Source organism: Balaenoptera ricei, chromosome 1, assembly GCF_028023285.1.
Source record: "Balaenoptera ricei isolate mBalRic1 chromosome 1, mBalRic1.hap2, whole genome shotgun sequence".
NCBI classification, from domain to species: Eukaryota; Metazoa; Chordata; class Mammalia; order Artiodactyla; family Balaenopteridae; genus Balaenoptera; species Balaenoptera ricei.
Window position 1 is genome coordinate 182,987,174 of NC_082639.1, and position 15,805 is coordinate 183,002,978.

Consider the following 15,805-nt stretch of genomic DNA (forward strand, 5'->3'; position numbering starts at 1 on the left):
TGTAATGTTCTAATAAATTAGCTATTTTCCTACCACTTTGAGCCCATCATGTGAAAGCCCTTGATTTCTGTTAAATATTGTTAAATAGCATTTTAATGTCATTAAACTATTGTAAAATACTTTACATCATTTAGAGGAATATAAATCACATAAAAGTTTGTCCTTTAGAGAGCATTTGCAAAGTTTAAGTGTATGCAAGCATTTATAAGTGCCTTTACAGCATATTGTAGCACTTTTTGCATTAATTACTTAGGAAGGTAATGGTTTCTACTAATTATTCCCAATGTAGTAACTGGTGAATGTTACAAAAATAATGCTGATGTACAAAATGAAAGACAATTTATCTTGTATGCTTCTAGGAAAACAAAACAAACAACAAATAACAAAATAATAAATGGTCTCACAGGATCTTTTTCAGTATTTCCTGATTCATATATTTATGAAGATGAGCTTTGTTTAAATTACTTGATAAACTGCAGTTCCCTTAATAAATCCCTAGGAAACCAAATCTTTAGGGCTCCTTTTCAGATTATGTGGTCATCAAAAAGGCTGCTATACACAAGTCAGCAGGCTCCTGGGAAGTCCTCTGTATTCTTCTGAAGTTTGCTTGAATTGCAACGCAGAGCCTTACATGAGATATACCAGGTACCAATAACTTTAAATGAATAAAAGAGAACTATAGATATGATTTTTGTATAGGATTATGTGCAGACTATTTCTCGTGCATATTTGGTATTGATCACAATGTTGAACTATTTTATTTCTTTATTCTTTACCTTTTAAACAAAAATTTAATTAAGATAAAATAATTCTAAATAAAAAGAAGTATTCAATATTATAATATATATTCTGGACACAGCATTAACAATGTGAAATTTGAATAAGTAATTAAACTCTCCTAAAATATTTAATATAGAATCTATCTTGAAGACTGTAAAATCTGAATGTCTAAGGCATATTTGGGGGCTACTGTAGGCACACTGTATTGTAATACAGATTTTCAGGTTTTAGTTGAAGGACTAATTGAGAAGAATATTATTGTTCTTAATGAAAGGCTTTATTAAATAACTTCGAGATAACTGTCTATTTTCTATCTAAATTCTTAATTTATAAATACACTTATTAAAAGTGTTTTTAATCAAAATTCTTCAACTACTAACTTTATATTCCTGTACAAATGAAAATTATATTGTTGAGGATTAAAAGGGTATTTACTGGCCCATAAATCTAAGAAATTTCACACCACTTATATCCCTGGAAAAACAAACAAAAATTACCAGAACAGCAATTAATTTTAAAGATACAATCATTAAACCCAAAGGTGAAAAATACAGAAAATTATAAATTATCTAGCTATCTGTACATAAAGTGTAGGAAAAACAATTATTCCGAACTCATTCATGCACAGTGAAAATACAGAATTAAATACACACACACACTCATGCACCCACATAACAGAATTAGGCCTCATGGCGAGAGCAAATAAAGAACAATCTGGTGACCAATATTCTGGCCTAGATCTGGTTATATATCCAAGAAAAACAAAAACACTAATTTGAAAAGATACATGCACACCCATGTTCATAGCAGGATTATTTACAATTGCCAAAATATGGAAGCCACCTGTTGCTAAACATAAGCAACAGATAAATCCATTACATATATATATATATATATATATATATATATATATATATACACACACACACACACAATGGATTACTCCTCAGACATAAAAACGAATGAAATTTTTCCATTTGAAGACACATGGATGGATTGGAGGGCATTATGCTAAGTGAAATAAGTCAGACAGAGAAAGACAAACACTGTATGACATCACTTACATGTGGAATCTAAAAAATACAACACACTAAGGAATATAACAAAAAAAGAAGCAGACTCACAGATACAGAGAACAAACTAGTGGTTACAAGTAGGGCGAGTGAAGGGGGGGGAGAGGCAATATAGGGGTGGGAGAGCAAAAGGTACAAACTACTGGCTGTAAGACAGGCTACAAGCATGTACTGTACAACATGGGGAATATAGCCAATATTTTGTAATAATTGTAAATGGACTGTAACCTTTAAAAATTGTATTATTAAAAAAAAGAAAAAGAAAAGAAAGCAGAGGAAACCAATATGCTGTCAAGGAATGTTGTATTCGGACAGAGGCGTGGACACTGGTGCCTCTAGGCAAGGTGGTTTCAAAAGGTTCCGAGTTAGAAAGGGTTAGTATGGAATATTTATTGAGAAACTCAAAAAGGCTTCATACATGAAATACTGCTTCATACATGTAATAACCCTTTTAAAAATAGGTAGGATTCCTCGACTTAGAATGCAGCATAAGTTAGGCAAAACTATCAGCAAAAGAAAAAACATAGATGATAATGATGTTAAAAAACAGACCAGTAAAGGCCTAACACCAAAGGAAGCTAGTGCCTGGGTATGTGACTCTGGGGAAATCATCTTCACAACTCTCAAATTCACTAAAACACTCAAAAAAAGAAAAATCTGGTATGTTACAGGTTAGGCTTCTGTTCTGCAGACAGACCTGTGTCTGCTGCAAACTCCTGCAAAGACAAAAGAGATCAGGTGGACATTACAAAAGAACAAAACAAAAAGAATGGAAAAGAGAGCTTTCTTGAAAGATGTGGAAAGATGTAACCAGATCCTCACCCAAATATGAAAGATTACCAGCAGCAGAACACGGTGGCATGGAATTTTGACCGCGAGTAGAGGAAAAATCTGATTATCACAATCCGCTGTCTTCAGTTAACTCATATCCTTTACCTACAGTAAAGGCAACTGTGTGCTTTAACTGTTGGAATTTTTGTATCAACAATTGTAGCACTTATGTCAGTCATGGAATGTAAATTAGAATGATCATGATATATATATACAATTTCTAATTTTCAGTTTCACTTTCTGAACTGAAGAGTTGTTTTAGATACCTTTAACAGCCCTAAATATAAATACATTCAGAAAAGCAAAAAAAGGTGGAAATTAGTAAAATGAGTCAGGAGGAAGGAAAAAAAGAGAGGTAGGAACTGTAGTGAACTAGAGAATGTATGCTCCATATCAAAGTATTCAAGTTAAGCCTGTGCAGTTGTTTTAAATTTTAAGAAACCTTTGAACTATACTTTGTAACTCCTAAACACATTTTATAGTTTATTGTAAGTATGTATGACAATATTGCTCTTACACCTCATTAAAGCTGTGAGCGCAGTGGGGGTGGTAGGATGCGGGGATGGGGAAACCCAAGGGTGCAGCCGCATCAAGAACATCATTCAGGATAATCTAGGAGAGGGGCCAAGCTGGGTATGGGATTAGCAAATGTCCAAAGCTCTTGAATATTATGAAAACGAGATTGAACTGTATCCTGAAGATATAACATGTCACTCATCAATTTTAAGCTTTAGAGAGTGACAGGAACATACTAATATATCTGAAAGATTGCTGTGGCAACAATATGCTGAATGAATTGCAAATCAAATCCATGTACTGCCATCTCTGCCTCAAAAACATAGGAGTTGATAAATGACTCACCCAAGGGCAGGAGGCTGAAACGGTTTGGATAGAATCAGCACTCAAACCCTAGTTCCTTTGATTTCACATACTGTGATCTCTAGTGGAACACAAACTTTTTCCCACACTAGATAATTTAAAGATCTGCAAATTGAAAATACAGGTATATATTCACAGAAAAAAAAAAAAATCTGCTTATAAGTGGTCCAGCACAGTTTACACATGTGTTGTTCAAGGATCAACTGTACTTGAATGAATGCAAGTTTATGATGACTCAACTAAGGATGATTAAAAAAAGTGAATGAAGTTGTTTATATTTATTTAAAAATACCAAATTAGTTGTATTAATTCACTTGTCAAATCATCCATTCAATCAATCTTTATTTACATCCTGTTATATTTTAAGTTCTGTTCAAGACACTGATGATCAGAAAATAAATAAGACAAATTAATATCATTTCTTCATTAAAATTATATAGTAATGGAGAAGTAGATACTAAAAATAAATGTTATTTCTTGTATTTACATGCAATATAAAGGTAAAAGCACAGAGATCAGACTATAGGAGTGGGGGCTTTGAGAAGGTAAAATTTGAAAAGAAACTTAAATGAAGTAAGGAAGTGGTTATTCAAAAATCTGGGGTGAAATATTCCAAGTAGAAGTTGCTACAAATGCACAGGTTTTGAGGCAGGAATTAGCTTGTCATACTTGAGAAATAAGAAGAAAGCAAAAGTGCGTGGAGTGGAGTACGCAGTACAGAGATTGAAGAAAGGAGAGGTTGAAATAATGGGATTAGGACAAAACAAGAGGGTCTTAGAGGTCACGGGGGACATTTGTGTTTTACAGACTGTGACAGGAAGTCAGTGCACTATCAACAAAGCAGTGAGGAACGACCTGACCTGATTTGTCTCTGGTGTGGAGAATGGAATTTAGGGTCAGGAACAAAACTTCAAGAAAGCAGACTTTTTGATGGCGTGATGGTCTAGGTGGTAGCAGTACAGGTGGTAAGTAGTAGCCAAATTAGGAGAATGTGTTGAAATTTAAGCTGCCAGGACTACCATAAGGTCGGGAAGAGGAATGTGAGAAGAGGAATTAAATTATTTCTAGATTTCTATTGTTGGTTTTCTTTTCAATCTCATTTATTTAAACTTTTAGTCACTGCATGATTGATAGCTTCGTTATGAAATTATGTAAGATGAAGCTAGGACAATATTTTGGGGAAAAACAAACTTTTAGATGGATTAAGTTTGAGATATCTTTTAGTATTAAATAATATTAACCTTAATTAATATTCATTTAATTAATAATTACATTGAGTAGAATACTCTGGTTACTTTAATCTGCAGCTCAGAAGAGACATTTTGACTGGGGATATAAATTTGAGAATTATCTATACATAGGTGGTTTTTAAGGCATAGGTAACCTAGGAACTTTGCATTGAGTGAAATGCCACAAACTAAACTCTAGACACTACCAAATTTTGAGCTAAGGAAGAAGAGCCAGAAAGAGACAATTTAAAGAATTGATCAGTAAATTAGAAGGATGACCAGGAGAATAATGTACTGAAACCAAGTGAACTAAATTTTCAAAACTGATAAATAATTTTATAATTCAAACTTAGAAAAAATGGTCAATTAACTCCAAGTTTTAAAATCAATTAATATATATACAAAATGCAGAGAGTTGTCAATTATTAATAAGTGAAAATCATAAAGCACAGCAGGAATAAACCCTGAAAGAACTGGAAAGAGAAAACAGAAGCACTGCACACAGAAACAGTTTTGAGTCTTTGATATAACAGGTAGAAGATAAGTGGCCCAGGAGTTAGACTAGGGATATATAAAGTTTAGAGACTGAATCATTTAAAAAAAAAAAAGTTTGCTGCTTCAGATGTGCTACGCATAGTTTAATTTACCAGCAGAGAGAGATTGTGAAAAATCAAAACTATTCTATGATACACTATTGTATCAATTCCTTTGTGAAAAGATTTGTAAATGAAAAGCAGAGAGATAATGAAGCCAACATCTAAGCAAGTATGTGTAGTTTTCGAGAAACCATAGATTTTTGAGAAATTGTTGGACCTTTATCTTCATATTTTATGAATAAGAGCTTTCATTATTACTGAGACAATGAAAGTTACTTCAAATATTATTTTCCAAAAATGCAAGAGGTAAATTAAGAAAATATTTTGCTGAGATTGATTTTTAAATTTGATTGTATGTTTCATTTAAAATTAATTTATTTTGTATTAAATGTTAGAGTTTTTCTAAGTGAAATAATTTTTCACTGTCATCAAAATTATAAGGAAAGTAGACATTGAGTATCATTTGAGTGAAATGGTGAATGTGTCAAATCCATTTTAACTAATGCATCAATCAGTCCAAAACTTAATACTGAAAGTTTTTGTAATTGGAAAACATTCTCTTCAAAAGATATTACATTTACCCCCAAAGATGTTAGGGAACTGCACATATTTCAACTTTCCTTACATAATCAAGAGGAGAATTTAAAATTAATTAACTATTAGACTGCAGAATGCTCCTCTATAACTTATATCTGAGAGAATGTTTATAACTGAGTGAAATAAACTGCAGAGCAAATATTTAAATGGTGTGAACTACTAAATGAAGCAACTGCTAAATATATGAAAGAATGTTGCAGACTCTGAGCAATTATGACACATACACTTACTCAATTTTTTTGTAGCCAAGGTAACTCTTCCTCCTGTCTATGTTCATTTCAGTTTAATTACTCCTGCTTGCTATTTTATTGAGCATGATCTTCAAAATTATGCTCCATTCATCTGAGTTATTAAATATACTTTGTGTGTTGTTTTACTAGAAAGAGAACAAAATACATCTTTTCTATTCCTTTAATATAAAAGGATTTAAAAAATCTTCATTTACACCAAAGCCAAGAATTGTGGGATGATAATGAAGATTCCCAAGAGGAATTATAAGCAGAGATGAAGCCAACACAGAGTTTACCATCAGTTTAAAGAGAGAGGATTAATTTTATTTATTATTTTTGTTTTTGTTGTTATTAATGAAACATGAATGTGTATGCATGCATACAACCAGCATTTTTTAAGTGTAAGAGTCAATATTGGTAAGAATTATCTATTAATAGTTGTGATAATAATACTTAGAGGAACAAATAGGGATATATTTTGAATATTTTTCACCTTTATCTTAAAGACTTGATCTATTACTAGATCATTTTGGATGACTCCTTTACTTTAGAGAAAAGAAAAACAAATGATATCTTATAGTCTATACTGGGCTGAAAAACACGACCCATTCACATTTTCTTCCATCTCTGGAATTATCAAGTACAAAATAGGCTGTGTTCTTAGTCTGTAACTATCAATGGAACAGCAAATAAGTTAAAACCCTTTCCACTTGGGTAATCTTCAGCATTTATCTCACTTAACATTTCTTTTCTTGTCTATTGTCTAGTGGAATTTCTTAAAGTTGGTGATTATCTCAGTTTGGAGGTTAGTAAAGGATAGCAAGTATTTGTGTTCTGAGTATGATGACATTTGTAACTTTAGACACATCAGAAATATACGTAGATTTTTATATTTGTTTGTTAAATTTGGGGGAGATGAATAAGTTGAGCCAATCAGAAGTAAACCCTACTTAGACGTGAAAACTCTAATAGTGACAGACCAAACTTGGAAACAGTATTCTATTAGGCTGGCCAAAAAGTACCTTCAGTTTTTAAGTAAAAATAAAAGACACATTTTTCATTTTCACCAAGAACTTTACTGAACAATGTATTCACCCTTTTGTTCCACTACCTTCTCCCATTTTTCAGACCATTTCATAATTCCATCTTCCCAAAACTTTTTATCTTTTTGAGCAAAGAACTGTTCCAGGTGCCTTTTACAGTCTTCCAGGGAATTGAAAATTTTTCCATTAAGAGAATTTTGTAAGGACTTAAATAAATGGAAATCCAAAGGTGTGATGTCTGGTGAGTGCTGCGGATGAATCAGAACTTCCCAGCCAAGCTGTAACAGTTTTTGCCTGGTCATCAAAGAAACATGCGGTCTTGCGTTATCCTGATGGAAGATTATGCGTTTTCTGTTGACTAATTCCGGACGCTTTTTGTCAAGTGCTGCTTTCAGTTGGTCTAATTGGGAGCAGTACTTGTTGGAATTAATTGTTTGGTTTTCCAGAAGGAGCTCATAATAGAGGACTCCCTCCAATCCCACCATATATACATCACCTTCTTTGGATGAAGACCGGCCTTTGGTGTGGTTGGTGGTGGTTCATTTCGCTTGCCCCACGATCTCTTCCATTCCACATTGTTGTACAGTATCCACTTCTCATCGACCATCACAATTTGTTTTAAAAATGGAACATCTTCATTACATTTAAGTAAAGAATCGCATACGGAAATATGGTCAAAAAGGTTTTTTTTGCTTAACTTATGTGGAACCCAAACGTCAAAGCGATTCACATAACCAAGCTGGTGCAAAAGATTTTCAATGCTTGATTTGGATATTTTGAGTATGTTGGCTATCTCCCGCGTACTATAATATTAATTGTTCTCAATTAATGTCTCCATGTAATTGCTGTCAACTTCACCTGGTCTACCCGACCGTGGAGCATCGTCCTGTGAGAAATCTCCAGCACGAAACCTCGCAAACCACTTTTGACACGTTCAATCAGTCACAACACCTTCTCCATACACTTCACACATCTTTTTTTGTGTGTTTTGGTTGCGTTTTTACCTTTCTTGAAATAATAAAGCTTAATATGCCGAAAATGTTGCTTTTTTTCTTCCATCTTCAATATTAAAATGGCTACACAAAAATTCACCAATTTTGATGTCTTTTTTAAATGCACACTGATATGAGAGCTGTCACAGTACAGTCTAACAAAATTGTTTTGAATGAAGTTAAAGACAACTAAGTGCTACTGGAGCCATCGTACAGGAAAAAATGAACGAACCTTTTGGCCAGCCCCAATACGTTTACGAAGCTCAACAGGGAACTCCAATTGTCATGAAAAGATAAAAAGAAAACACTGTCCTGGTAGGAGGCCTGAGCAGTAGTCACATGATGGATGTCTTATGATACGTGTCTTGAATGCTCTGATTATTTTCTACCTAGATCTACTAACTACCTTTCCTCCCTTAAAATATAAATAAAACTGGAAGTCCAAGCTATCCTGCTGCATTGATGTAGTTCCAAAATAATTGTCATGTTTAAGACAGGAGAGTTGCTCTTTCACGTATAACAGTCCAAAAGTAGCCAGGGGATGAGTCGGCTCCAGGCATGGGAGACCCCACTATTCACATATATGTCTTCCATCCTGACAGCTGTGCTTTTCCAGCCTGTGCAAGAAGTTTTATCTTTTATGAAATAATGTTGACATTACTTCCACTCTCGTTCTAAGTTCAAGACATTCCATCTAGATGGCCCTGTGGCCTGATTTAACATAAAGGTAAGGTTGCAAAAAGAATAAATGTAGGGAGAGAGTTTATCAGTTTGGGCCATAGGTACTTAGGGGGAACTCAATAAACGTGTAGTAGATTCTTCTTCTTAACATCAGTATTATTAAATATTATGATCCTTTCTGAATAGCTATGAGAATTGACATTTTTACAATAGTGAGGGTTTGCACATAACTTAGAGTATATGCTTCAATTTATTTTATTTTTAATGTCACTTAATAGGCGTGTGTGTGTGTGTATCGCAGAGATCTGTTAAGCTATTACTTGTTAGTGTTGGTAACATTGTGAACATGGATTCCTCCCTGTATTTCTTAAATAAGTACTTTTGGTGTATATTTTACATTTAAAAAATAAAATGTTATTATAATCTCTTATTATTTTCCCATGTCTTATCTTGGGTCTTCCAAGTTGGCAATTATATCACACAAAATAATGGCAATTTGGTCTTAGTCATCCCAGCCTGCAGTAACAAAATACCACAGACTAGGTGGCTTACACACAGACATTTACTTCTCATAGTTCTGAAGGCTGGGAAGTTCAAGATCAAGATGTCTGAAGATTCCAGTGTCTGGTGAGGGCCCTCTTCCCGCAAAATCAATATTTAGAAGATGGGAACTATTAAATGAAGCAACAGCTAAAGGTATGAAAGAATGTGTTAGTAAATATTTTTTCAGTATCTCATCATATACATATTTTTAAATATTAGATGTTATTAGAAGGAATTTGAGTCACAAATTTTTATTTCAATAAATTACACTAACAGGTTTCTTCTAGAAAAATATCTTAATACGCCTTGCCTGATGTAGATGCAATTCGCAGAATAAATGTTTTTGACTTTTTTATTGAGAGTTAGTTGTCTCACACCCTTTTCTCATAGTGTCCTTATTAAAACACAGATAATATTGACTGTAATGTTAATGTACAAAATCTATACAGGTGAATAAGTTACATGGGAAATTCATTTAAAATATATAAATGTGACTTAGTACTATGCTGTGCAATAAAAAAATCCTCTGAGAGACCCAGACATACTAGCTCACCCCCTTAGCCTACGCACTGAGTATTGAGTCTTCGCTTTTTGGTCTCCAGGTTTGCTCTGGATTCAATTTTTCTAAATGTTCACATTCCACATGTATATAAATGTTAATTCTCCTGTGTGATGATGTGCTGGAACTGGCTTTAACTGGCTGTATTTAGGGATATCACACTTGGAATTGGTCGTGGTGGCAACATTTATAACTACAGAAATGCAGCTTCTACAAATTGACTATTCTTCCCACCAGAGGACTGGTTTTTGAATATTTATCAGCATATCACTGGTCCTATATCCTCGAGTCCCTGTCTTCACCTCAAGGATTAGATAATCAGTAAGTTTCTAAATATCTTTCCATCTATTTAGTAATAAAACTTTAGTAACTATCTCCCAAATCCATGCTGATTCAAATGCATATCCCCCAGATAGACAAATCAATAAACTGTTTTTGATCAATCCCATATATATTTCAAATTAGATACATGCACACGGCCCTCTGGTCCTAGTATTCTTCCCTTGTGATGCCCTTTTCTAAATAAGTTACAACCTTACATGTTGTAGAAATACCAGATTTACACATTCTGCCCATGTTCCTTACCTACTGAACAGTTCCAGCATGAAAAGTTTCATTTGCAGTATTTACATTATATTGTGTTGTCAAAATATATTTTTTTTAAAGGAATAAAGTATTAATATATTTCTTGGAGGAACTTTGGATCAGATTCTGGTTTTCTATTTTCCTCTTGATAATATTTCTATTTTATGACCACTACTTTTTTCTCTCACTTACATCATGGAAAACTTATTGAAACTTACACCAAAGTAGTTTGTATGTTTATATGCCAATCTCTACTGCACATTCACCAAAGAGATGAAACAAATCTATTATATAACAGATTTGCAAAATGTATAACTGTGTGGAAATAGAGTGTGAAGCTTTAGAATGAACAGCACAAGATCATTCTTAAATACTTCAGTGGGAGTTATCATTATTACTACCATTATCTCGAATTTTATCATTGTGTCCTCTTAGCTATTGGGTTTGTTACTAGAATAAACTGTGAAATTACATTCAGGAATGCAATTAGGTAAAATTTCTTTGACTGAAACATGAATATCATCAATAATCTAAGCAATATTTTTTGAAAAAATGTGAGACCATTTTTAATTATTAAAAGTATAATTGATAAATATAAATAAATTACACAAATGCTATAATTTTAAAATGCTGCTATCCCTAAAATTATGGAAGGTTATGTGTATTCACTATTACATGATATAAATGATTTAGAATACGACTGTTGTCAGATTTCAAAAATATATTTCATAACTATATCTACAAATAAGCCAGAAAAGTGAAGTTAAATTGGGAATTTCATTTGAAAAGATTCCTTAGTGATTAATGTTAAGAATGTACTTAGTATTTTACATGGAATATGGTGTAAATACTATTACATGGAAGGTGACCATTTCCAACAGACAAAAATGATGCAAATAACTAAGCAGAGTTACTTAAGTTGATTATGAAGCACTAGGATCAGTTATTTGTTTCTAACAGCAATTCTCAGCACAGGTGAGTGTTAAAGAAATTATCAGAATATATGGGTGAAAAAAATGTTAGTGTAATGATTTGGTAATAAAATATTCAATATCATATTTTCCAAGTAAAAATTAAAATTCTTTGTAGATCTCATAAATAAACTATAAGAATTAAAGCATAAATATGAAACGTCCATTGCTTATTGAAATACACTTCATAAACCTACATTTTTATCATAAAAACAGATTTATTTAAAGCTATATAGTTTATGAAAGGCATTTTTTTTCAAAAATGATGACTTATACAGGTAATCTATAAGGCTCATATTAATTTTGCCCAAAACAAATATCTCCTGTGATTAATATTTTGAAAACATATAATCTAAATAACAGATAAATATAATTGTTTCCCTTTCTTTTCCTTCTTTTTTTTTTTTAACATGCATAGGAAGTGTGCTTCCTAGGTCTATCAATTAATGACTTCTATTTGATCAGGAAAATTTTTAACCATTATCTCCAAATCCTGCCTTCTCTCCATTATTTTTATTTTATTTTATTTTGGAACTCAAATTACAGATATTTTAGAGTTTCTCACTATAGCTTACATATCTTATCAGAGAAATATTGCACTGGAAGGAGTTAAACATGCAAGATGGACTCTACTCAAGTCTATTGCAACAGGGGTCAGAACTATTGCAATAGAGGAGAAAGGTAAAACTCAACTCCACTGAAACAAAGGGCACAAGGATTGTTAAACACTGGGGTGAGCTAATGGAAAACATTGAGGGGACGGTGGTCATTGTGATTAGGCCATCAGTGTTTTCTAATCCATGCCTATTGACATAAGGTCCTTACCTCCTACAGAGAGTGGGAGACAGGGGCCCTATCTTCCTTGATGATTACATCTCAAAGGGATGGCTCCAAGGTCCTTGTGAAACTTACAAGAAGCTGGGAGAAGATTTATACCAGAAGGACAAGAAAAAAATTGTAACTACAAGTTTTCTAAAGTAAACGCTTTAAGATGAGGGAGGTCAAAACAATTATATGCCAACAAACTGAAAAAGCTAGAAGAAATGGTCAACTTTCTAGAAACATACAGCCCACCAAAACTGAATCAAGAAGAAACAGACCATTTGAACAGACTGATCACTAGAAGTGAAATGGAATCTGTAACAAAAAAAAAAAACAACTCCCTGCAAACAAAAGTCCAGGACCAGATGCCTTCACTGGGGAATTCTACCAAACATACAAAGAAGAACTTATACCAATCCTTCTCAAACTCTTCCGAAAGACTGAAGAGGAGGGAACACTCCCAAAGTCATTCTATGAAGCTACCATCACCCTGTTACCAAAACCAGACAAAGACACTAACAAAAAAGAAAATTACAGGCCAATATCTTTGATAAACATAGATGCAAAAATTCTCAACAAAATATTAGCAAACCAAATGCAACAACACATAAAGAAGATCATACACCAGGACCAAGTTAGATTCATCCCAGAGTCACAAGGATGGTTCAACATTCATAAATCAATCAATGTAATACACCACATAGACAAAAGAAAAGACAAAAACCACATGATCATCTCAAGAGATGCTGAGAAAGCATTTGATAAAAGTCAACATCCATTCATGATAAAAACTCTTACCAAAGTGTACAGAGGGAACATATCTTAACATAATAAAAGCTATTTATGACAAACCCACAGCCAATATAATACTCAATGGTGAAAAGCTGAAAGCCTTCCCACTAAAATCTGGAACATGACAAGGATGCCCACTCTCATCACTTCTATTCGATATAGTACTGGGAGTCCTAGCCACAGTAATCAGACAAGAAAAAGAAATAAAAGGTATCCAAATTAAAAGGGAAGAGGTAAAATTGTCATTTTATGCAGATGACATGATACTATATATAGAAAACCCTAAAGACTGCACACACAACTACTAGAAGTGATAAATAAATTCATAAAGGTAGCAGGATACAAAGTTAACATATAGAAATCAGTTGCATATTTTTACACTAACAATAAAATATCAGAAAGGGAAAGTAAAAGAACAATCCCTTTTAAAATCACATCAAAAAATAAAATAATTAGGAAAGAACCGGACCACGGAGGTAAAAGACATATATGCTGAAAACTATAAAACATTAATAAAGGAAATTAAGAATGATTTAAAGAAATGGAAAAATATCCCATGCTCTTGGATTAGAAGAATTGATATTGTTTAAAATGCCATACTACCTAAAGAAATCTACAGATTTAATGTCATCCCTATCAAATTATCCCTGACATTTTTTTAAGAACTAGAACAAATAATCCTAAAATTTATATGGAACCATAAAAGATCCAGAATTGCCAAAGCAATCCTGAGGATAAAGAACAAAGCAGAAGGCATAACCCTCCCAGACTTCAGACAATACTACAAAGCTACAGTAATCACAACAACATTGTATTGGCACAAAAGCAGACATAAGGATCGATGTAACAGTATAGAGAGCCCAGATATAAACCCACACACCTACGGTTAATTAATCTTCGACAAAGGAGGCAAGAATATACAATGGAGAAAGACAGCCTCTTCAGCAAGTGGTGGTGGGAAAGTTGGACAGCTGCATGTATATTATGAAGTTAGAAGACACCCTGACACCATGCACAAAAATAAAATCAAAATGGCTTAAAGACTTAAACATAAGACATGACACCATAAAACTCCTAGAAGAGAACATAGGCAAAACATTCTCTAATATAAATTGTATCAATGTTTTCTTAGGTTAGTCTCCCAAAGGAATAGAAATAAAATAAAAAATGTACAAATGGGACCTAATCAAACTTATAAGCTTTTGTACAGCAAAGAAAACAACAAATAAAAAGAAAAGTCAAACTACGGATTGAGAGAAACATTTGCAAACAATGTGACTGATAAGAGCTTAATTTCCAAAATAATCAAACAGCTCATACAACTCAATAACAAAAAAGCAAAGAACCTAATCAAAAAATGGGCAGGAGACCTAAATAGACATTTCTGCAAAGAAGATATACAGATGGCACATAGGCACATGAAAAGATGCTCAAGATCACCAATTATTAGAGAGAAATGCAAATCAAAACTACAGTGAGGTACCACCTCACACTGGTCAGAATGGCCATCATTAAAAAGTCTACAAATAACAAATGCTGGAGAGAGCTGGAGAAAAGGGATCCCTCCTAACACTGTTGGTGGGAATGTAAATTGGTGCAGCCACTATGGAGAACAGTATGGAGGTTCCTTAAAAAACTAAAAATAGAACTACCATATGATCCAGCAATCCCACTTCTGGGCATATACCCTGAGAAAACCATAATTCGAAAAGATACATGCACCCCAATGTTCATAGCAGCACTATTTACAATAGGCAAGACATGGAAACAACCTAATGTCCATGAACAGATGAATGGATAAAGAAGATATGGTATATATATGTACAATGGAATGTTAGCCATAAAAAAGAATGAAATAATGCCATTGTCAGTTACATGGATGGGCCTAGAGATTATCATATAAAGCGAAGTAGGTCAGAAAGAGAAAGACAAATATCGTATGATATCACTTATATGTGGAATATAAAATATGTCATAAATGAACTTATTTATGAAACAGAAACAGACTCACAGATATAGAGAACAGACTTGCAGTTGCCAAGGGGTGTGGGGGGCTGCGGGGGAGGGTGGATTGAGAGTTTGGGACTAGCAGATGCAAATTATTATATATAGAATGGATAAACAAGGTCCTATTGTATAGCATAGGAAACTATATTCAATATCCTATAATAAACCATAATGGAAAAGAATATGAAAAAGAAGATATATATGGATAACTGAATCATTTTGTTGTACATCTGCAACTAACACAACATTGTAAATCAACAATACTTCAAAAAAAAAAAAAAAAAGAAGAAGAAGAAGAGGGAGGTCAAGGGATTAGAGTCAGGAAGAAACCTGTCTAAAGTTCAGTACATTTGAGGGGAATGCAAGGGTGACTTGGTCAATCTCTTTTCATTAATACTTTCTCTGACCTTTGTATGTCATTCTATAATGAATTCTATGTAATTTTTTCAGCTATATCTTTCACTGTACACATTCTCTTTTTAGTTGTTTACAACCTCCTGGTTTATGTATTCACTGAATGTGAGATATCAAACATTACATTCTTTTTCTCATTTTTAGATGCTCCATATGTATCCACTTTAAATAAGTTAAGACT

At 33.2% G+C, this 15,805-nt stretch overlaps 1 pseudogene; it reads left to right on the forward strand.

The window, feature by feature from the left end:
• Positions 1-2,151: 2,151 nt before the first annotated feature.
• LOC132373534 (large ribosomal subunit protein mL52-like) overlaps positions 2,152-15,805 on the forward strand; it is a 74,007-nt pseudogene continuing 60,353 nt past the window's right edge.